Below are 23,766 nucleotides of genomic sequence, written 5' to 3' on the forward strand. Positions count from 1 at the left end.
TTGCATGCAAAGAAAATGCTTTATATCGATCTTTGAAATCAAACTTTATACACTGCATATCCTGATGATGCTAACTTAAATTGATGGATTAAATGGATGGATGGATTGTATTGCTGCGCTTAATTTTATGGAGTAATGAATTGAGTTAAATTAAGCTTGCATGATTTAAGGATGCGTTTGAACCATCATAAGGTTTCTTTTTTTTTTAAAAAAAAAGTATCTAAAAGAAATTTTAATAATAAAAAAATGTTTTAAAAAGCATAAAATTAATATGTTTAGAATGTAAGGTAATTTCCTTCTTCACAGAGTTTCGACTCTGAACATAATTTTTCTCATATAGGACCGAATTACTTTGTGTGTGTGTTTTTTTTCTTTTTTTTAACGTTTCCATTTTCCTCTTCAAATCGCAACAACCATTTCAACAATCCTATAAAGTAAGAAAACAAAGCGGGAAATGTACCCTGCCAACTGAATTTTATTTAGTGTTGCCTACGAGAAGAGACAAGGCAAGAAATAAGACTTTTTCGAGTCGTTTCGTCATGAAATAAGACTTTTTCGAGTCGTTTTGTCAAGAAATAAAACTTTTTAAAGTTGTTTCGTCAAGAAATAACTTTTTCGACTTATTTCGTCAAGAAATAAGACTTTTCAAGTTATTTCGTGAAGAAATAAGACTTTTTCGAGTTGTTTTGTCAAGAAATAAAACTTTTCAAGTTATTTCGTCAAGAAACAAGACTTTTTTAAGTCATTTTGTCAAGAAATAAAACTTTTCAAAGTTCTTTTGTCAAGAAATAAGACTTTATCGAGTCGTTTCGTGGAGAAATAAGACTTTATCGAGTCGTTTCGTGAAGAAATAAGACTTTTTCGAGTTGTTTTGTCAAGAAATAAGACTTTTCAAGTTGTTTTGTCAAGAAATAAGACTTTTTTGAGTCATTTTGTCAAGAAATAAAACTTTTTAAAGTTCTTTTGTCAAGAAATAAGACTTTATCGAGTCGTTTTGTGGAGAAATAAGACTTTATCGAGTCGTTTCGTGAAGAAATAAGACTTTATCGAGTCGTTTCGTGAAGAAATAAGACTTTTTTGAGTTGTTTTGTCAAGAAATAATACTTTTGAAGCTATTTTGTCAAGAAATAAGACTTTTTCGAGTCATTTTGTCAAGAAATAAAACTTTTTAAAGTTCTTTTGTCAAGAAATAAGACTTTATCGTGTCGTTTCGTGATGAAATAAGACTTTATCGAGTCATTTCGTGAAGAAATAAGACTTTTTCGGGCTGTTTTGTCAAGAAATAAGACTTTTCAAGTTATTTTGTCAAGAAATAAGACTTTTTCGAGTCGTTTTGTCAAGAAATAAGACATTTTGAAGTAGTTTCATTAAGAAATAAGACTTTTTTGAGTTGTTTCTTCAAGAAATGAGAATTTTTCGAAGTTTCGTCTCGATTCTCGAAGAATTGTAAAAAGAAATTCTCGTCTCCTTTTGTAAATTTATGTATATACAAAATTTATTTCCTACTTATTTTCTTAAGTTCATTTACAAGTTATCGCATCACGAGAGGTCTGCAAAAGGTGTGATATAACAATATTTTAGAAAGTTATATTTATTATTGGAGTATTATATATAACCTGAAACAGCATTTGAGAACTAAGACTTGGGTGAAATAAGATTCGTAAAATGTCTCGTCTCGACTTTAGGAAAGGTACTTCACGTCTCATGGGTAACATTACTTTTACTCCTCTTATATTCTGATAATCCGTTAAAAGCAAGTATGTGCAAGTTGGAACAGAGGGTAAGCCAATCACAAAGGACTTACCGCCGTCGAGGGCCGTATGAGACAATGTATATAACATTTTTATAACAATCGAATGACCACAGTTAATGGTGAAACTCATTCAATGTCCACTAACATCACAGAAACACAAAAACTGTTATAACGGTAATCAAAATATTTATTTACTAAATAAAAGCAGAAAAATCTATTTATTTATAATTTTGGTGAGGAATTTGATTCTTAATGTTCTAAACTAGTCTCTTAAATTTTCCATGGTGCACTGGATGTTCGAACGCGGATGATATTTTCTAAGCCGGAAATAGTTTATCCTGGAAATATTTTGAATTTAGTATAAGATTACGTAAGAAGTATACTTTCAATAAGGGGTCAGAGAGGCCGGGACTGAACCGGGAGCCGGCTATTGCACACGGCTGCTGTAAAATAATGCAGAAAACCACTCATGATTTCTCTCCCTACATCCAACAATCGAATAACGTTGTGTAAACACAACAGTAGAGCGACTTCAGAGACCAATGCAGTAATTAATCAGACATGTAGTCCGTAAGTTATTCTGATCTACAGCCATTGTTGTCATTCTTGCACTAAAAATGGACTTACAAGTAGTAATAATTGGATAATATTTGCCAGCAGAGCAAGGGAGAAATTCCGTTTCATTCTATGCGACCCCCTCCTTTATATTATTTGGTAATTGCTCCATTAATAGAGTGGAAATTAGATAAGAACAAAAAGTGCAATTTTATTTATCGAAGGCCTTACATAAGCCTGTTTCCTTGTTTTCTGCCAGTTAAAATTCTACAAATGCCATATAGAATAGAAGCTTTCATTGTTTCTTGTAAAATTCATTTTTTTTTAAATATTAAAGTTAATAAAACAGGACATCAAGTTACTAGCATCGCTGACAAAAACGAAACGAGAACAGTTGTCTCGTCTCGTAAATACTGTAGAAATCTCAATTCTCGAAAACTGTTTTCCCATTTCTTCTTGGTTCTCGTCTCATTTGGGATTTTTCTCTTCTTATTTTTTAAATGTAAGTACAAAATTTATCACCTGATTTGTTTCATTAATTTCATCTAGAAGTTATCATAATCCTTCTGGAAGTAAATTTTAAGTTTAATATAGCAAATTTAAAAATATAGTAAATTATGAGATTGTGAAATAAATAATTCAATGAAGATAGAAGTAGAAGTGACACAATTCATTTTGTCTATAAAAGAAATTACCCGTACATCTAACACTGACAATTATTTGTAAAGGAAATGGGATCTAACACCAACAAATCTTTGGCTGTGAAATAAATGACATTTAACACATCCAATTCTTTGTGAAAGAAATGGCATCTAACACTGACAATTCGTTGTCTGTGAATGAAACGGCATCTGCTGCAGAAAATTATTCGTTTATGAAAGAATTGCATTTTTAACACTGACTATTCTTTGTCTGTGAAAGAATGGCAACTAACATAGAAAATTCTTTATCTGAAAAAGAAATGCCAAATAACATAGACAATTTTTTTTTTTTGTAAGAGAAATGACATCCATTCCAAAAAATATTTTGCCTGTTCAAACATGATATCTAACACTAGTTATTCTTTGTCTGTGAAAGAAATGGCATCTATCACAGATAATCTTTATTTGTGAAAGAAATGTCATCTAAAATAGACAATTCTTTGTCTGTAAAAGAAATGACATCCATTCCAGAAAGTTCTTTGCCTTAAAAACATAGCATTAACACTGGCTATTCTTTGTGAAAGAAATGGTATCTAACACAGATAATCTTTATCTGTGAAAGAAATGGCATCTAACACAGATAATCTTTATCTGTGAAAGAAATGGCATCTAACTGAGTCAGATATGTTACAAAATTTACGATTTTGACTACATTTCATCTTTTCTTTTTATTATACAGAAAGAAAACTTTGAACTAAAATTGTTCACACTTTTTTCTTCCGTTATAAAAATGTTTTATGTAGTATTTCACCTTCTATAAACTTGATTTCTAAATTTGTTTAACTAAAAACAACAAAAAGATGTGCTTGCAACAGCAGCATATCAGACCACCTGTTCTCCTTGCACTTTCATTTGAATTATCTTTAATTAGTTCTATTTCTTAATTCTTTTTTTATTTCACTCTACTTGTCTACAGCAAAATGTTTATGAGCTTTTGCACAAAATTAAGTCTCCTCTTGCGAAATTATTTATATTTCAAAAAGTGAAGCAAGGTAACATCATTCATTAGTAGAATGAAATAGAATATTTTCTTTTATTTATTTTATGAATAGTAATAATAATAAAAACACTATGCTATACACTATGTATGTATGTATATATGGAATACGAGATCTTGTAACTTTTTTATATTATTATTAAAAACGGCCTTTTATAGAAGATGAACACGCCCCAGTTGTAAAATAATAAAGTTCAACTGTCATCAACCAGAACATATACGTATATATATACATATATCTTTGACAGTCACCAGTATCTAATTTCTTTATTACTTTTTAAAGCCTTTAGGCTGATTTCGTTAGGTTGTTTGTTTGTTACAGAGGATACAGAAAAGAAACCAAGTTGTTTTAACAGATTCGGCAAGTTTTATCCTCTCTTTAAAAAAAAATCAAAAAAGGGATGCGTGCGTAGTTTAATTATCTTATTGCATTTGTTTCTTTTCCAAAATGAAACAAAATCTCCATGTTCTTAATAACAATTCTACCTAGCTTTGCTATCAACTGGATGGATATACTTGTATGCAGTGTGACCACCCAGCAAAATATATTTCGTACTAACCTATGCAGGAAAAAAAAAAGTACTAGATCTGGGGGGAAAAGTATCTGCTCCCGTTTCACTCTTATTTATGACATTTTATGATATTAATATCTTATTAGAAGGTTCTCGGCAGCTCCCCTTTTCCTGTGGGTGGGGAAGTCACCCCACATTCTTGAAAGGACTTCCAACTTTAATTGAATCGTTCAGTTCGAAAACCGGTCATCTCCATCGAAGCTAATTTGAAAGGAGTGACAAACAAAACTAAATTAGTCAATATGTATCTGACATATAAGGTTCTTTCCATTTTTGAAAAGTAGAAAAATGTCAGTTCTACGGTCCGAAAATGAAAACAGCCCTATATGCCACACGCATATTGACTAATTTAGTTTTGTTTGTCACTCCTCTCAAATTAGCTTCAGACTATGTGGTGGACAAACACCATGCTCGTGGGTTTGCTCGGGGTTCTCCTATTTCCTCCCACTTTCTTAATTTCATTCATTTCTCAACATCACCGTCTCCTTTAGCCTCCTAGCGGAATCCTTGCTTAATTGTCGTATTAGAACTCACTGTAAAACCACTAAAGTAACACAAGTAAGATAAATATGGAGGATGTCGGGAGAAAACAAGAAATATCAGAAAATAGGCTTATTAAGAAAATCGAGTTTTAATTCCTTGATAGCCTACTGTTTAAACGAGTTACCAAAGATGTAATATTGTTTACTGTGGTCATTTATTAGTTGAAGGAGGTGACCGGACAGCACCTATGCCCCACTTCCGCTCTTGTAAATACCACTGTTGAAAAAAGAAGAAAAGCACACAGAAATAGTTATCAGGAACAGTGAAATTTTCGTACATTGCCAATTTTCACGAGATTATTTTTTCTCTTCAAAATGTATTTATGAGAAAAGAAGAGAAAGAGAAAAGTACTAGATTTGTTGGTTAACGTACTAGAACACTAAAATATTATAAAAGGTACTAGATCTAGACTTGCAGGAAGCACTTTCAAACTTCTACGGCCAACTGGAAAAACATGCAAAATGAAGATAAATAAGAAGAAAACCAAAGTGATAAAGTGTACAAGAGCAGGACAGGAAGGGCAAACGTATGACTGGATAGAGAGAAAATCAAAGATGTTAAGACGTTTCCCTATTTAGGAAGTCTAATATCCTCTGGCGGAAGAAGTGAAAAAGACGCAAATTCCAGAATAGCGCAGGTTAAACAAGTATTCAATAGGAAAAGGGGACTACTAACATCAAGAAATGTGCCGTTGGACGTTCGTAAACGATTTATTAAGACCCTGGTATCCCTAACAGCACAAGATGTGCTAGCATGTGCCATTTAGGTGTTCCAGATACTTTTTAGGTACCCGACACTTGATACATATGATATTCATGTGCTAAGTATGTACTTCAGCTACCTACAGTTTTAGGTACTTGTTACACCTAATTGATATTTGCAACTATGTACCACAAATATAACATTTATATACCTGGCTCAGTTTCGCACTCTAACAGTCATTTGTTTTTATGTCGTCTAAGTACGTCCTTTAGGTACATATTGTTTCAGATACCCTAACAGCACAAGATTACTAGGCATGCGCCATTTAGGTGTTCTAAATTCATCTCCCATATTTGATGCATTTGTTGTTTCTTTTTCTAAGCGATTGTGTACTAGAAGCAACAAACGCATCAACTTTATTAGATGGCAACTGTCCCCTATCATTTGAAAGTGAATATGGAAGAACCATGAAATAAAGTAAATAGACACTCGTCAATTTGTTATAAAGTTACATGGCGAGCAGATTTTTATTTGATCCCAAACGGTTATAGTCGAATATATGCGGTTAAAGGAGCACTCTGATTAGCCGAATGCAAAAGACCTCAATAATTTATCCCTCTACAAGCGACGTTCTCTTCATCGCTTCTGTGGCCAAGTTGAAAGAGCACGTGGCTAGTAATCCAAAGGTTTGTGTTTCGCGCCGCCTGTAGGGTAGCCCTACATTTTTTTTATTTGTTTAAAGTGTTGTTTAGCATATAGGCGATTTAAGATATTTCGGGGGAATAATTTTGTGGTTCATTGACGCTTACGGCATGGGGAACATACCTAGAACATACTAGGCCGTTCCCCAGGTACATGTCAGGCATGTGCCTAGGGGCGGACATAGACTGTGACTATCACTTACCATCCATGTGATTTCTTTATCAGAAGTATATAAGGCACATACTGGACACATTTCCATGTACACTCATGTCCAAAATGATTGTCGCATATCTGTAACTGTCTTTGCGTAAGAATATAATTTGGTAATGATTTTGCAGGATACTTTTAATACTGATATGTTGTGTATAATCGGGAAATGTACATGCATGGTAAATTTCATAGGAAAAGAATTATAAATACGAAAATTAGAATGAGTAAAACAAAATGTTGCTAAATGTACAAGAAAGTTTTGTTATCGTTTTATTGTTCTTATTTACTGCTCTTTTGACACGAAACTTGCCACACATATGTCTTTGCCGATTATACATATACTAACATTGTAAGAAATACTCGGCGAATTCGTTATCAAATTATATTCCTATAACAACATATTTATAGACATACGACAATAATTTTGGACATGAGTGTACCTGAGGGAACATGATAGGCATATACTTGCTATGTAATTGTGCTGTTAGGGATGGAGCGTGGCACTTTACAGATCAGAGACGTGGACATTGAGAAAAGCTGAAATATCGAACTTGGAAGCATTTGAAATGTAGTGTTGGCGAAGAATGCTGCTCATATCATGGACCGAAAGGAAAAGGAATGAAGACGTACTAAAAGAAATTAATGAAGGACGACAAATAACGAAGATAATAGGAAAAAGAAGAAACATCATGCTAGGCCATCTTATTCGGCACTCCAATTGGATCATCGTGTTGATAGAGGGAAAAGAAGAAGGAAAACCAGGAAGAGGAAAACCAACAATAGAATATCTAGATGCAGTTACGAAGAAGAAACCTTATCAATTTATAAAACAGCTCTCCCAAGGGAGGAAAAGTTCTAAAATTTCCATGTTGCCCACCAACCTATGGTTGACGTGAACAAGAAGACTAGATCTAGTACGAAAGTACTAGCGGTGGTCACACTGTTTGTATGCAAAGAAGCGAAAGAATTTCTCGTGTTGATTGTCACTTTAAACGCAAATTTTTCTTTCTCCCCCGTTTTCTTTTCAAAACAACATGATGGCGAAAGATGGCTGTTAAGCTTTTTCTTTCTGAAAAATGCAAAACAACAAATATATACACAAACACAGTTACTAAACATGTTTTATGATCATCTTTTAATAAATGATGTGTTATAAGGTGATAAGAAAGTTGTCCAAGCTGTATGATTACCCTAAAATTAACATACTTTCCAGGGCTGCGCCCTCATCACGATTTGAACTAATTCAATTTTCATGTTTATTTCTTAAATCACTTATAATAATAACAACAAAATAAAATCCCATTTGCCAATTTCGTGATGCTACAGTTTGATCATCTTGTTCAATTTACGCACTTTTTGCAATTTTTATCACATACACCCATTTTAGGCTTTTATACGCATTATATAAATTTATTATTTGTATATTCGTATGCGTTCTTCATGTTCTGTTAAAAATGTAAAAAAAATATGTGTGTCACATCAATTCTGTTGTGGCAGTTATTTTCGTGAAATATTTATTGCCAAAAGTAAAGCATTAATTTGTTTATTACATCAAGGTTGTGTTTCTTTAAAAGGACATTTTTATTATCATAAAATTAAGGAATTCAAAAATCTTGGCAAATATATTCAAAAATAAGTGTTCGTGACTCAATATTTTTGTAATGTAAACATTTAAGTGTTTTGTTACAAATTCTGTTGGTGTGGTCCAGTTCTATTCGAGGCCAAGGAACTGAGGTAGAGAACAAAATTTCATGTGATGGTTGTTCTTTTGGTAGAGCGCTTATCTCTGGTGCCTGGGGTTTATGCTTCCATCCAGGGGCGTCATTTAGTGGGGCAGGGAGGGGCATTTGCCCCCCCTGAGTTTGAGATGTATATAGATTTTATCAATAGAATAATAGTAAATCAGTGAAAAACGCGAAATTTTAGTTATATCAAGGGATCTTGCCCCCCCCCCCCCAAAGCAAAACCTGAAATGACGCTCCTGGTTCGATCCCAGTCGCGCCAAGTGAACTTTGTGGTGGACAAACACCGTGTGCGTGGGTTTTCTCAGGGTTCTTTCGTTCTTTCTCATTTTCTTCATTCTACCATTTTCATTCATTTCTCATCATCATCACCGTTTTCTCTAGCCTAGCCGGTATAATCCTGGGACGTAAAACAAAGATTTCATTTCATTTTTTTCTTTCAGGTTTGTGCTGATGTTTGCATATTAATGTGAGAGTTCGTGAAGTTTATTGGTAATCACACAAGCTTTTTCATATTGAGGTTGGATATCTTTATGTGCGTAAGTCCGCTCATTAAAGGAAGTCCGAAAGGGGTAACCGGACTGGAGTTCACGTGCAGCAATGTAAATAAAATAACTATTTTAAATATTTTGGCTCTATCTAATTAAAATTGAGAATTCTTTATTTTTATTTTTATTTTATTTTATTTATTTTTTTGTTTGGCAATTGAAAATTTATTATTAATTTACGAAATCAGACATTCTTGTAAGCAAGGATTGTAGGAGAGGAGTTTACATATGTTTTGCATACCAAAAATTCTTTAACCCATTATCTACAACAATTATCGAAGACCTCAGTAAGGTACGTCACAGTAGTCAATTGCCTTCAAAACAATTCAACAGTTAAATAAGGCACGAGCGGAACAATGAAAAACTCATTTTTTTATTAGAATTAGGAATTAGATTTCTGGCAGCTATGGCCATGTTAGCCCGTTACATATAAGCAGGCCCGTATCCAGGGGGGTCTAGGGGCTGGTCTCCCAAATTTTTGCTCTCCCCCTAACATTTTCACGGTAGGCTTGCAAATGAATTATAATATGGTGATGTACTATAATATGGTTGGACCAGGCCCCCCTAACTTCAGCTGCCCCCCTACATTTTTGGGCTGGCTACCGGCCTGCGTATAAGGAATGACGTCACTCGCCGTTCACACTATCCGGGGAAAGGGAAGGAAGAAAGGAAGGAAGCGACCTGGGACCTGTCGCATCCCGGCATTTGCCTGGTGCGAATGCGGAAAATCACACTTAGGGTGACTGGCCTGAAATATATTTTACAGTTTTTCGACCGAATGTCTCCGCCGGGAATCGAATCCGGAACCGGATTCATTTATTGAATAACTACAATACTTGTTCTAATAAATTTCCCCATGTTCATTTTGACTCACGTCAGCTCAACACGATTGACACTCTGAACTGAAAAAGTATGTAATAGGCCTATATAAATAGACCTATTATTTTACGGTGGGATATAACATAATTTTTTAAAAATAAAACGGTGTTATGAAAATATAATTCTTTATTTCTGCATTATTTTGACACAAAAATGAATATAAAATTAGGTCAAGAAGATAACTATGAGAATCTTTTGTTATAATCTTTGGAACAAACATTGTGGTCAAACTGGCCACTCACGAAAAAGACTTGTATCTATTGTGTGCCAGAACTCACGTTGAAAATGGCCCAAAAATTGTTTATATTGATATTTTTTGTTGATGTTCTATAGAACTAGTACATCCCTTGTTTGCACAATATCATTGTCTTGCTGTTACCAACGATATCAATATTTAAACCCTTTTGAGCAAAGAAGACAAGTTCCATCTTGACCTGTAAACAAATGAGAAACGCAATTGCGAAATACAATGCAGAATACAACAGACGCTTCTTGCAAGAGATAAATTGATAGTACAACAAAAGGTACAACAACAAAAAGAGAGAGAGAGACAATTGAACAGGGAACCAAAGCATTGGATTGGGGGATCCAAACCAAATCAAGAAGCCAGTTGGTGTTCGGTATCACAAAGAAAAAAGATCATAAGGCTTTCTGTTAAGATCTACAGTTTAAAGGAGGAGATAATCCTCAAGGACACAAAAAAAGAGAAACCCATATGGGAACTTCAACATCTGCATACAACTAACATAGTTAAGCTGTAATAAGAATGGAGATTTCCAACCTTCTTTGAACTATTCAAACATCCTGGTTTTCTAACCGTGAGCAACCAATTCTAGATTCGAAACGACAATACTTGCTTCTTGGAGACACTGGAGGATAACAATACGAGGTCAACAATGACCAAATGTTGGAATATTCTTTTCTTACGACCAGATTAAGACGACGTAGAAGCATATATAAGATCTAACAGGGGATGGGAGACGTTCGAAGGGAGGTGGATAGTGTTCGAAAGAAAAATGCCAACATATCCTAGCTTCCCTGTGACGAATGATTCAGAAATCTTTTGATCAAGAATCTTTCTCCTTCAGCTAAAACCTTTTTAGAGGCACCAAAAAAAAATATTTCGAGAAAGCACCTTCGTGCACATGAAAAGAAGATTCCTTTTTACAGTGGGGGCGAATTTGTTTCATAAAAAACACCACACAAAAGGCCCTGAGCATAACAATAGGGCTGGTCCAACAAAGCAAAATAAAAGAAAGGATTAGTTCTGCCAACTCTGATTAAGTCATCACTCTTTTGGTGATACAAGGGCTGCTGCTGCTTTTTTATTATTTACAAAGACTTACCTGGCTACAATGTGTGAAAGACCTTACAAAACCAGAATATGGTGGAAACAACTAAAGTGACCACAAAAGATATACATTTTTTTTCCCTTTCGTATTCTTTCTAAACTTGCACGTAAAGAAGAAAATGTTTCCAGTTCGTCTTTAACGACTCCTTCCCGCCATTGTTCGTTACATTCTTTTGTGTTTCAACTTTCAAAGTTGTTCTGGTATAGTTTACAAAAATGTCACCACTTTTCGAGATACATGTATCAATGCGAAGAAGAGTTATCATTCCACGTGCAATATTCGTGCAACAGTATGGAAGATACACATTTTTTTTTTTCAACCAGTGGCTTCGAAGACGGATACAGAACGGTCATTTGCTCTTTCTTACTATTTTATTGGAGGGAGGGCTAATAGATTTACCACTAGACTCGGAGACTAGGAGTGCACGTTGGGCGAAAATTCAATAAGCAAAGACGAAAAAGTAGCAGAAGTTGAATAATAATAATAATAATAATAATAATAATAATAATAATAATAATAATAATAATAATAATAATAATAATAATAATAATAATAGGGGAGAGGTCGGCAATGGCTATCACCTAAGTAAAATGGGCTATTACGTAGTTTCATTTGCAAAATATATTGAAACAAATTTGTAAATATATACTCCAATCCTTCTAAAATAAGTGTGTAAAACAAAAAGAGGACCATTCTTTCAGTTCGGGAACACGATGAGAAAAACTCAAATTGCTACTTCGGTCGCCATTCCCATCACATGTTGGTAATGGCGATCACAGTACAAGCTTAATAAATACACATAGTTCCATAGGCAATTCTTTGTTTTCTTTTTCTTTTTTATTTATTTTTTTATTTGGTAAACTGTGCCTTCGAAAGACTGAGAAACGTCAACTGAATGTTTTATTGACATTTTTTAAAAGACACGTTACAGATATATCCACGTGGTGAGTCCACAGCAGTTCAGTCAGCATGCACCCACGATCCACAAAGGTTACACTGATACCAAAATTTCAGTGTTTGACTCAAATAGGCGTATTATTTATCTTAGGTCTAGCCTCTTTTATATGGCTGGAAAAGTATTTCAAAAGTTTGTTCGGAATGGCGATTACCATGATGGTAAACCGATCACGTTGATCGGCATTCCCAACATTGCACCATTTTGAAAATTGAACTGGTTATATTGTAAAACGAAGTTTATTTGAAATATAACTGTGTGTCGTGTATTAGACGTAAATATAACTTTTTATGAATCTTAGTAACTTTCAAGATCTTACAACTTAAAAAATTGTACCTATAGTGAGTTGAAATATGCAAATCCTTATAAGAAAATCAACAAAAACAAGTTTCAGCACGCTGTAGACTTCGGTCTTCTCTGACATCTTCCTCGATAATACACAAGAAAACTTGCTACAAGAGGCAGATGGCAGCACTAGTTTGACTTCTCCTCGGGTAACGCAAGAGGGCAAAGTGGGCTGATTGCCATTCCCTTCCACTCCCATAATAATAATAATAATAATAATAATAATAATAATAATAATAATAATAATAATAATAATAATAATAATAATAATAATAATCCTCCAAGACATTCAATATGATGAAGTAATAGGCACCTTTGCTCAGAGAAGAACAAAGAGAAACAATGACAGATTTACCCGGGGCCGACGGGGCCTACGTGCCTCAGTTTTTTGAGTAACAAACATAGCCGAAGCTGTTCATTATATATATATATATATATATATATATATATATATATATATATATATATATATATATATATATATATATATATATATATATATATATATATATATATATATATGAAGGTTTTTGATCAGCGTTGCCTTTTATTCTTTATTGGAAAAATTGTTGAAACATTAAAATCCTAGATATAATTTCAGTTGCAATTGTTCTGTTCTGCAATGTGTAACACAATACTTAAGATCAACAATGTCAACCTCTAACCTAGCCGTAATGTTCGAAACTTTTGGAGAATACATGAAAAATTGTAAATCAATTTGTAAACATAGACAATCGACAAGTAAGTTCTTGAATGGATCGCAATTTGAATCACTGTTTACTGGAAGCAAAATATAAGAAAATGAAGACAAAAAGTAACAAAAGTGTTTGCTTTCTCTTATTTTACAGGAGAAACAAGAATTAATTGTTACAATTTCTTGTTACACCTTTCAAAATTTTGCTGAATAATGAACACCTCTAGGACAACATTACTAGTAGTGAGCTGTATTTATTTATGTTCAACATTTATTTTCTCCGACAATTTCTAACTTGAATGTTAATTACAATTTTTTGCAGTTCAACAAACATATAAAAAAGCAAACTAATATATTTAACTACCATACATGTAAGTGTCTACAACTTACTAATTGCTAATTCGTGATTCATGTGTAACTGTAACTGGTAAAATGAATTATTATTATTATTATTATTATTATTATTATTATTATTATTATTATTATTATTATTATTATTATTATTATTATTATTATTGAAAAGATCCAATATGCTTCAATCAAAATTTTTTTCCTACACCTTATATCTGTAGAACTTATATAGTGTAGCCAAACCCAAACTATCATTTAACTCAGTATGATGTGCTTATTCCGTAGAAAATACGAAAACTCGATTTAGGGGGGCCGTTCAAAAATTTTGTTTCCCCTGATTCAAAAACTAATTATTGACCAAAAAAATGAAATGAAATCTTTAAGTTGAACGTCCCACGGTTATGCCGGTGAGGCTAAAGGAGATGGTGATAATGAGAAATGAGTGAAACGGTTTAATGAAGAAAGTGGGAGGAAACGGGAGAACCCCGAGAAAACCCACGAGCACGGTGTTTGTCCACCACAAAGTCCATACGGAATTATTGACCAAGATCACAATCTTTTGATGCATTGTTTTGATCATTCCTAAATTTTTTTCCCTAGTAATTGTTAACGAAGTGCGTAAACGGATTTCAAATTAAAATGACGCACGTAAGCTCATAATATACCTATCATAGTCTGAGTTGTGGCTGTCCCCCCTCTTCCCCTAGTTTTTACCTTCTAGATACGCCACTGAGGAGAAAGACACTTTAAATTTGTGTTAAAAGTAAATACTTACGGACAACGACCAATTTTCTTATACTGTTTCGTAATACCCTTTTCTCTTCTTTTTAAAATTACTTTTGTGATCTTAGCCGAATAAAAAAGGCAATATAGATTTTTTTAAAAAAGAGTGGTTTGATTTATTGTAATCGAAAATGTTTTTTTTTTTTTTTTATCACAGCAGAAACATAAATTTCAACATCAAAAACAATTATTCTCTTCGTTTTAGTGGCATTTTTTAGTGTTTGAATATAAACAAACTACAATGGACTGCTCATTTCCAGAAACTTGTGCTTAAAGCAAAAAACAGGCTACAATTGCTTCGCAGGCTCGTAGAACAGCATTGGGGGCTAAATTCAAGGCTGCTTATTAACACTTATAAAGCGTTCATGCGTAGCATACTTACATTCGGACATATTGCTTGGTCCCCAGCACAGTCTAGATTCTACAATAGGCTCGAAATTATGGAGCGCCATGCAGTGCGCTTAGCATACCGCATACCGCACCCATATCCTAACCGAGAACTATACAATCGAATAGACTTTCCACCACTTGTAGAACATATCTCACTCCTACGTAAACGATACATAGCCAAATACCTAGAATCTCATAAAGATATTTTTCTGGACATAATATTCATAGACTCAGAGCAGGATTCCGATTTCAAATACTGTCATAAACCTTTAAGTATCTTGATCACACTTCCTATGGATCACTTTCATCACTTTCATCGCAGATTCTTTCAACGCCAAATCATTCATAAAGTCATCCCTAATCTTTTTCCATAGCTGCACAGTTTTTCCTCAACAATAATCTGGGCTCCCCATGTCTACATCAGTCTTGAGCCGCCCCAAGACAGAAGCCTAACATGCATTCGTTTATATTAACCATTTCATTGTGTTGTGGCGTATAATGCACTTTCATCTCATCAATCATGCTAATATATTTATAAAAATTCTAATTATATTCAACATATTATATATCCTTTCAATTTATGTTTTCATTATTTTTTCGCTTATTCCTTGTTTATAACTTTCTCATGTTAGGCCTATATCTTTCGCAATGCTCAGTATCTTAATGTTTATTATATGTGTCATGCATATTGTTCTATTAAGCACTTTTGGTAGTACATATTTCATTTCGTACGTATAGTTTTCTTTATATCACATTTTACAACTAATATTATTTATGTTTACACTTGTTTACAGCACATCACATGCCGAGAGAGAGGGCGTAACCCTCTAGTGGCAGTTCCATATGCAAATAATTGATGATTAATACCAATGGAATGAATTATGCCCTACAAATAAATAAATACTACACCAAAAAAATCGTATAAGAAAACCCATTCCTTGTTCAACCTAAAATCTTCCTCTCAAAAAAAAAAAAAAAAAAACAAAAAAAAAAAAAAAACAGTATATTCAAACTTTCAAGGACGGAAGTTCCAAACGAATTTCTTTTATTATTATCTTAGTCCATATTATGAAAATAAAACTGAATATTCTCTGTAATTTTACTTTAAGCAGAAGTAAATTTGTAACAATTCAAATTTTTCTTTAGAGTAGATTCAAAATAAAAATTTATTAAAATTTATAGAAAAATGTTCAAACAAAGGTACAAAAACTGTTTTATTTTTTATTCTATTGCGTTAAAATTTTGTACATTGTGTCGAGGGTTGGCAAACAGCGTTCTACTTTCGGGCGGGAAAATATTAAATTCAGCTTTGGGTATACATTATCATCATTATCATAAGTATATCAGCATTTTACTTGTCGTACTTGTTAGGATGAACTGTGTGTCACCACTGAATTGTTTTGACGTCTCGTTTACAACGATAATAGTTTCTGCATTGACCATCAGTGCTTGGCTATTAGCAGGATGTAATCTTCTTTTTAGATTAAAAGAAATAGGTCTATAACTTATTGTATTACAAGTAATATATGTGTTACTGTTAGGAGTGTATCTGTTACTGTTATTACTGTTAGAAGCGCATCTGTCACTGTTAGGAGTGTATCTGTTACTGTTATTACTGTTAGAAGCGCATCTGTCACTGTTAGGAGTAGATATGTGCCATTGGTGAGTATGTACAAGTATGTTACTATTAGAAGTATGTACCTCAATATTAGAAGTATGTGTGCCAACGTTAGAATTATATGTGTCACTGGTATTAACATGTATATCACTGTTAGGAATATATGAAGCACTTTTATTAGTGTATCTGTCACTGTTGTCACTGTTAGGAGTATATGAATCAGTGTTAGCAGTATATAAAAGCTTTCCTCTCCATCAAATAGCAGGTAACACGGGAACAAAAATATAATGTAATTATACTTCAATTGTCATACTATTTGGGTAATACATGTTACTTACTGTTGTTAGGTATGTGTAAGGTGTAGTAAACAAAAAAGTTTAAAAAAATACTTATCTTTACAAAAACGCAAACTTTCGCCCGCTACGACTACAACCTCCGTTGTTGAACTAATGTGATCACGAGAGACCTCTTGTTTCATGTTGAAACACACCACAACGTAACACAGAGGAGCCAATCCTAAAACAGAGAAAGTACTGTTGCAACGTGCCTTACCTTCCCCAATATGTATCACTGTTAGGTGTACCTGTCACTGTTAGGAGTTTATGTATCACTGTTAGGTGTACCTGTCACTGTTAGGTATATGTGTGTAACTGTTAGGAATGTATCTGTCACTGTTAGGTGTATATGTATCACTGTTAGGAGTATCTGTCACTGTTAGGAGTATATGTATCACTGTTAGGAGTATCTGTCACTGTTAGGAGTTTATGTATCACTGTTAGGTGTACCTGTCACTGTTAGGTATATGTATGTAACTGTTAGGAATGTATCTGTCACTGTTAGAAGTATATGTATCACTGTTAGGAATGTATCTGTCACTCTTAGGAGTATATGTATCACCGTTAGGAGTATATATCACTGTTAGGAGTTTATGTATCACTGTTAGGTGTACATGTCACTGTTAGGTATATGTGTGTAACTGTTTGGAATGTATCTGTCACTGTTAGGAGTATATGTATCACTGTTAGGAGTATCTGTCACTGTTAGCAGTTTATGCATCACTGTTAGGTGTACCTGTCACTGTTAGGTATATGTGTGTAACTGTTAGGAAGGTATCTGTCACTGTTAGGAGTATATGTATCACGTTAGGAGTATCTGTCACTGTTAGGAGTTTGTGTATCACTGTTAGGTGTACCTGTTACTGTTAGGTATATGCGTGTAATTGTTAGGAATGTATCTGTCACTGTTAGGAGTATATGTATCACTGTTAAGAGTATCTGTCACTGTTAGGAGTTTATGTATCACTGTTAGGTGTATCTGTCACTGTTAGGAGTTTATGTATCATTGATAGGAGTATATATCACTGTTAGGAGTATATGTATCACTGTGTATATGTGTGTGTAACTGTTAGGAATGTATCTGTCACTGTTAGGAGTTTATGTATCACTGTTAGGTGTACCTGTCACTGTTAGGTATATGTGTGTAACTGTTAGGAATGTATCTGTCACTGTTAGGAGTATATGTATCACTGTTAGGAGTATATGTCACTGTTAGGAGTTTATGCATCGCTGTTAGGAGTACCTGTCACTGTTAGGAGTACCTGTCACTGTTAGGTATATGTGTGTAACTGTTAGGAATGTATCTGTCACTGTTAGGAGTATATGTATCACTGTTAAGAGTATCTGTCACTGTTAGGAGTTTATGTATCACTGTTAGGTGTATCTGTCACTGTTAGGAGTTTATGTATCATTGATAGGAGTATATATCACTGTTAGGAGTATATGTATCACTGTGTATATGTGTGACTGTTAGAAATGTATTTGTCACTCTCTTACGAGTATCTCTCTTACTGTAAGGTGTATGTGTATCAACAGGAAAAGACAAACAGCGAAAGAATGATCTGCTACTTAACAATGTACCTGTCTCTACTATGCAGTATTACAAATATTCAAATAATATGTTTTAGCAGAATTAAAGAAAAAAGAATTTCCAATTATAAGTGGCTGCGAATGACGCACTTTTTAACTCCATAATAGTTTGTTCTTCTTGAAAACTACACATTAGAATTTATCGTGAAGTATATCGCTTTGATCAGCTAGATGTCACCTAACGATTTATATATTTGGACAATATTACTGTCAAATACAAATGAATACAAAGTAAATTAATACAAATACTGAGGTTATGTAGTAATATATATCATGATCGACAGTGTCAAATGCCTTTGCTATATCAGTATATGTAACATCTATTTGTCCACCACCAGAAACTCACATGATTGGAGATCGAACCAGACATCTTTTGCACGAGAAGTGAGCGGTCTGCCACTAAACGGCCATGCGCACTATACGGGAGCAACTCTTTATTATACATTATAATTCCGTTCTTAATTACTTTTTCATTTTGCAAAGAACACAGGGAGAAATTATATAACAGTCTACGTAATCAGGGACAGAATGGCGACACCTATCTTAAAACGTGAAGAAGAAACAAATAATAGCTAAAAAAACAGGGACGATACCTTTTTCTTCTAAAAAAAAATACACACAACGCATCAACAAAAATTAGTCAAGAAAAATAAAAAAAATAAAAAGAATTTTGCTTTTGTAAAAGGTGAAAATAAATGCGAATGAATAAATTGAAGAAAACATACACACAGAAAAAAAAGTAAAAAGAGGAGGACAAATTTTACAGAGTGAAATCGTGATTCGATCACGAATTTGAGTTACAACATGAAAACACGATCTAATGGGAACATGTACGCAAAATTTATATATATGTAAGTTTTAAACTACGTACTTTGTATAATGCTATAGTTGTTATGTATACCTACTCAGTTTTCAATCAATTTACTTACAAAAAGAAAAAAAAAGAAAAACAGTAAATATATAAACAAGAAAATTAAATTTATAAAAAAATAGTTATTTTCTTTCCTTCTTGTTTTGTTGTATTTATTTCAACTCACCAACGTGTCAAGACACGTCGAAAGAAATGATACTTTTATACAAGAGGTCATCATAACAATCTTGCCCTTTTCTCCTCCTCTGCTCTTGTATTATTTTAAGTTAAGTGATACGCCTCATTTGATATATATGTAAAGATCGAACACATACCTTAAAATACTACCTTCTATACCTATGCATTAAAAAAAATCTATGTTGATATTTGCGTGTCGAAAATTGGTCTCACGTTTTCATAGCTACTACAACATAAATTGTTGCTTTCTTTAAAAACTTTGTTCCTTCTTTAAAAGGTAAGAGAAAGTGGAAATAAATAAAAAGGTACGTAATATTACGTATTAGAGTAAAGGATATATTGTTTGTCCTAAATGTCTGAAAAATTGACATATATTGCAACATTACTGTGCACTTTTTTTTTTTTTTTTGCTTTGTTAAGTCTCTAGCCTCTGTGGGTGCTTTACATGCGTAAAATACAGTATAACGTATGTTTTTTTGTTTTAAATTAACTTCTTAAACTTTACATATGCAATTTTCTTTCTTAGTGAAAATCCTTGTTTCTCCGTGTATTCAAATCACCCATCCTAAATAAAAATAAAATTAAATAATCATAATAAAGTGTATGATGTATGTCTTTGCGAAAAATTTCCTTACAAACCAGAGAGATTCTACTTTAAAAAGATATAAAAAAACGGAATATTTGTGGGACATATGTGAGACGGAACATATGTGAGACAAAATATAATATTTTAAATCTTGCTTCTTGCGTAACAATTCATCGTCATCGTCATCATAGGTACTCTGCCATGATTGCCATGTCACTGGCCGCAACTGAGAAGCTTCCATGTTGCACGGTCTTCCGCTAACCATATCGTCTTCACGTACAATTTTTCTCTTTTGATATCTTCCATTAATTGTAGTCTTCTTCGCCCTCTTCTTCTCTTTCCTGAAACCATGCCATCTGCCACGTCCCTCATGATATAGTTTCTTCTTAGCCAATATCCCAAACAATTTCTCTTCCTCTTCTTAATAATATTTAAAATTGTTCTTTTCCTCCTACTATTTCTAACATCTCGTTTGTTTTCCGCTCGACCCTACTAATTCTCTTCATTCTTTTTCACGCCCAAATTTCGAAAACGTCCAGTTGTTTTTCATCATCTTCGCGTAATGTCCATGTTTCTGACCCATACGGTACAATACTTCACACGAAGCATCTCATGGGTCTTTTTCACAACTCTTTAAGATCCCACAATAATAGTGTTTTCTTCCTCCTAAAGGCTTCTTTCGTCATTACTATCATTCCTTTTATTTCATGTTCACATTTCATATCATCACTGATAATACAACTCAGCATATCGAAAACAAGACACCTGTTGTATTTTCTTTTCTCCTACTTTCTCTTCCGATTCCTTCGTTCTAATCATCACGGCTTTTGTTCTAATATTTATTTTCGTACCATATTCTTCACAGCCCTTCCTCAAATTTTCTAACATTTTATTGATTTTCTCTTTAGATACCCCAACAAGTGTCGTATCATCTGCAAACCATATACAAATAATCGTTCTAGCTGTTACTAAAATACCGTCTTCATTCTGTAGGCTTATTTGTTACTTCCGCCGTAGTATGGATATTATATTATTTTTAAAATTTTCAATATTTAAGTTTGTTTCAAAAATTGCGCTAGGATTTGGGAAGAATTTTAGATTTTATTTCTGCCAATAGCATAAAGAATATTTAATTTTTTAAAGTTTCAATTTAAAAGTTTGTTTATTTTCGCTTCTTGGACTTTTTTTTTTTAAATACGATATTTTAATAAAGTGTGCTTATTATCTATAATTCATTTTATTTTAATCCATATTCTTTACTAAGTAGTGTTTCAGATTAAGCTCATAATTTATATTACATAATAATTTTTTCTTTCTTTCATCTGTTTAAATTGAAAGGGACCTGTTTTCGGAATGTCTTTTCTTTTCTTTTTTTTTTTCAAATACTGACAATCATGGGCGCCCGAAGTGGGACCCTGGCTCACGAAAACAAATTTCTTAAGATTTTCTCTCTTACCTATTGGACAAATATTGGTTTGTAACAGTAGCAATAGAAACCAGTGGGTCTTAGGGTTACGAAGGATGTAAGTTCATTAATGAGGTTGGTCATCGAATAGCAATCAAAACTGGTGACTCCCGAGCTACTGCATTCCTTTTCCAACGTATCAGCATCGCCATCCAGCGCGGGAATGTGTCATCAATCTTAGGCACATTACCTCCTGGTAAAGAACTGGACGAGATTTTTCTTTTAGAACAGACAAGAAGACGGAAGTAGAGACATCCTAGGAGGCTGACAACCACTTTGACTATGTTCATGAAGAATGTTTTGAATCCAGTTTGGATAAATATAAATTCTTGGAAGTCATGGCTAATACCGGTAAATTTGAGAGTGGTAGCAACATTATCTACAGATTTTGCTTTGTTGATCAAAATCGTTAAAGACCTGAAAGATATTGTTGTCAAGCTGTCCGATGTTTATTTTAAAATTATATAGCTATATTGAATTGTTATCGAATTATTATATTATTATATAACATATTGTAAAATTATTGTAAAATAAAATTATATATATATATATATATATATATATATATATATATATATATATATATATATATATATATATATATATATATAATAAAAAATACCTAACGCAATATACACTGAGAAAAAAAAATGTAGGTGGCATACTTAAAAACGTAGGTTACATTCGTAATTCCTGTAGTTTCTGGACTTAACGTACAACCGTATATAGCATCCTGCAGCAAACGTATAGCTGAAAAAGTATGTATTATACGTACTGTCTACATAAGTGCAATGACGTCATTCATGTGACGTCATCTACAGTAACAAGTATATACGGAGGTAATATCTAGCTTTGTGACGTCAGGATCGTATGTAGCATGTGGGTTAATAATGACGACACTCACTGACTATCAGGACGGAGCGTAATTTCAAGAAGTATGCAATATACGTTCTGTACGTGTGTTTCTTGCGTTCAATCCCGAGACAGCATCTATATTGTACTTGTGCCCCGTACGTACGACTAGATACAGTGTACGTATTGTACCTATGTATTATACAGATTTTCCTTATGTCGCACACAGCTTGTCCCGATACAGCATACAGAATATCCGTATGCACCATACAGAGTGCACATATGCAGCTTACAGACTGTCTGCATGCGGCATATAGATTACACGTATGTCGCGTACAGGCTGGCCATATGTAATGTATGGACTGGATGTATGTAGCTTGTAGATTGTCCATATGAAATATACGGATTTTACCTGTATCGCATACGTATTGCCTTGTTGTAATATATGAATTGGACATATTCAGGATCTAGATTGTACGTATAGTGCACCATTATTGAAGTGCTGCAACATACTGAGAAATGCATGATACATTCTTACTGTAATGTTGCCACATATTGTTTTTCTCTGTATGGAAACAAAAATAGCTTAAAATATGTCTCCTTTGTGCCAATAATAATAAAATTAAAAATACTACACTTTTCAAATTTTAGTTTGGAGCAGTGAAACTGTCCAGAGAAATGTATTTATCTGCAGGGTGTAAGTTTGGACTTCCTGCTAATTCTTTGGAAAGCTACTGCAAAGCCAAGTGTTGAAAAGTGGCACAAGAGTTAATTTTAAAATTATTGGCACAAAGGAGGGTAACCATATGTTAAACTATTTTAGTTTTCATACAGAGTAAATCAATATGTGACAATATTACTGTAAGAATTTATCATACCTTTTGCAATAACTTAGTTGCAGCACTTCAATAATAATGCAAAATTCACAGCCATGTACAATCCTATGTTCAAACTCAAAAAAGACTTACGTACAGTCATTTATTAAGCCGTTATCATCCATTGCTTATACAGTCACGAAAGAAAATATTCTTCAGTTGACAAAATTTGTTTTCCTAAAAACTCAACAATAAATTAACCTATCAGAGTACCGACTTTGGCAGGTTGTCAAGTTATAACTATTCGAAGAATAACAACAAAAAGATCCAAATTAATTAATTTGTTGCCGACCTATTGGCAAAAGAAAATTTGTCAACTGTCAAATACTTTCTTTTCCGTGTGTACTATATACAGACGACTTTACCTCATTCTTTTCCTTAATAATATCCTCTTCCAAAATGCAGTTGTTACCACAAGAGGCGTGAATAGGATTTTCCAGAAATAACTTCTATGAACATTTTAATTAACAGATAAGTTATTTTTTAAATGAAGCTATAATTAAAAACATGGTGTCAGCTGAAAACGTTTTCCCTCACAAGATGATTCCTAAACAGTACTCCCCATTAAAAATGCAACTTCAAGGAGACAGGGTAGCTACGCCAAAGTTCCCAAGCCGATATCT

Source organism: Thermobia domestica, chromosome 14 (assembly GCF_964235325.1).
Source record: "Thermobia domestica chromosome 14, izTheDome1.hap1.1, whole genome shotgun sequence".
Taxonomy (NCBI): Eukaryota; Metazoa; Arthropoda; class Insecta; order Zygentoma; family Lepismatidae; genus Thermobia; species Thermobia domestica.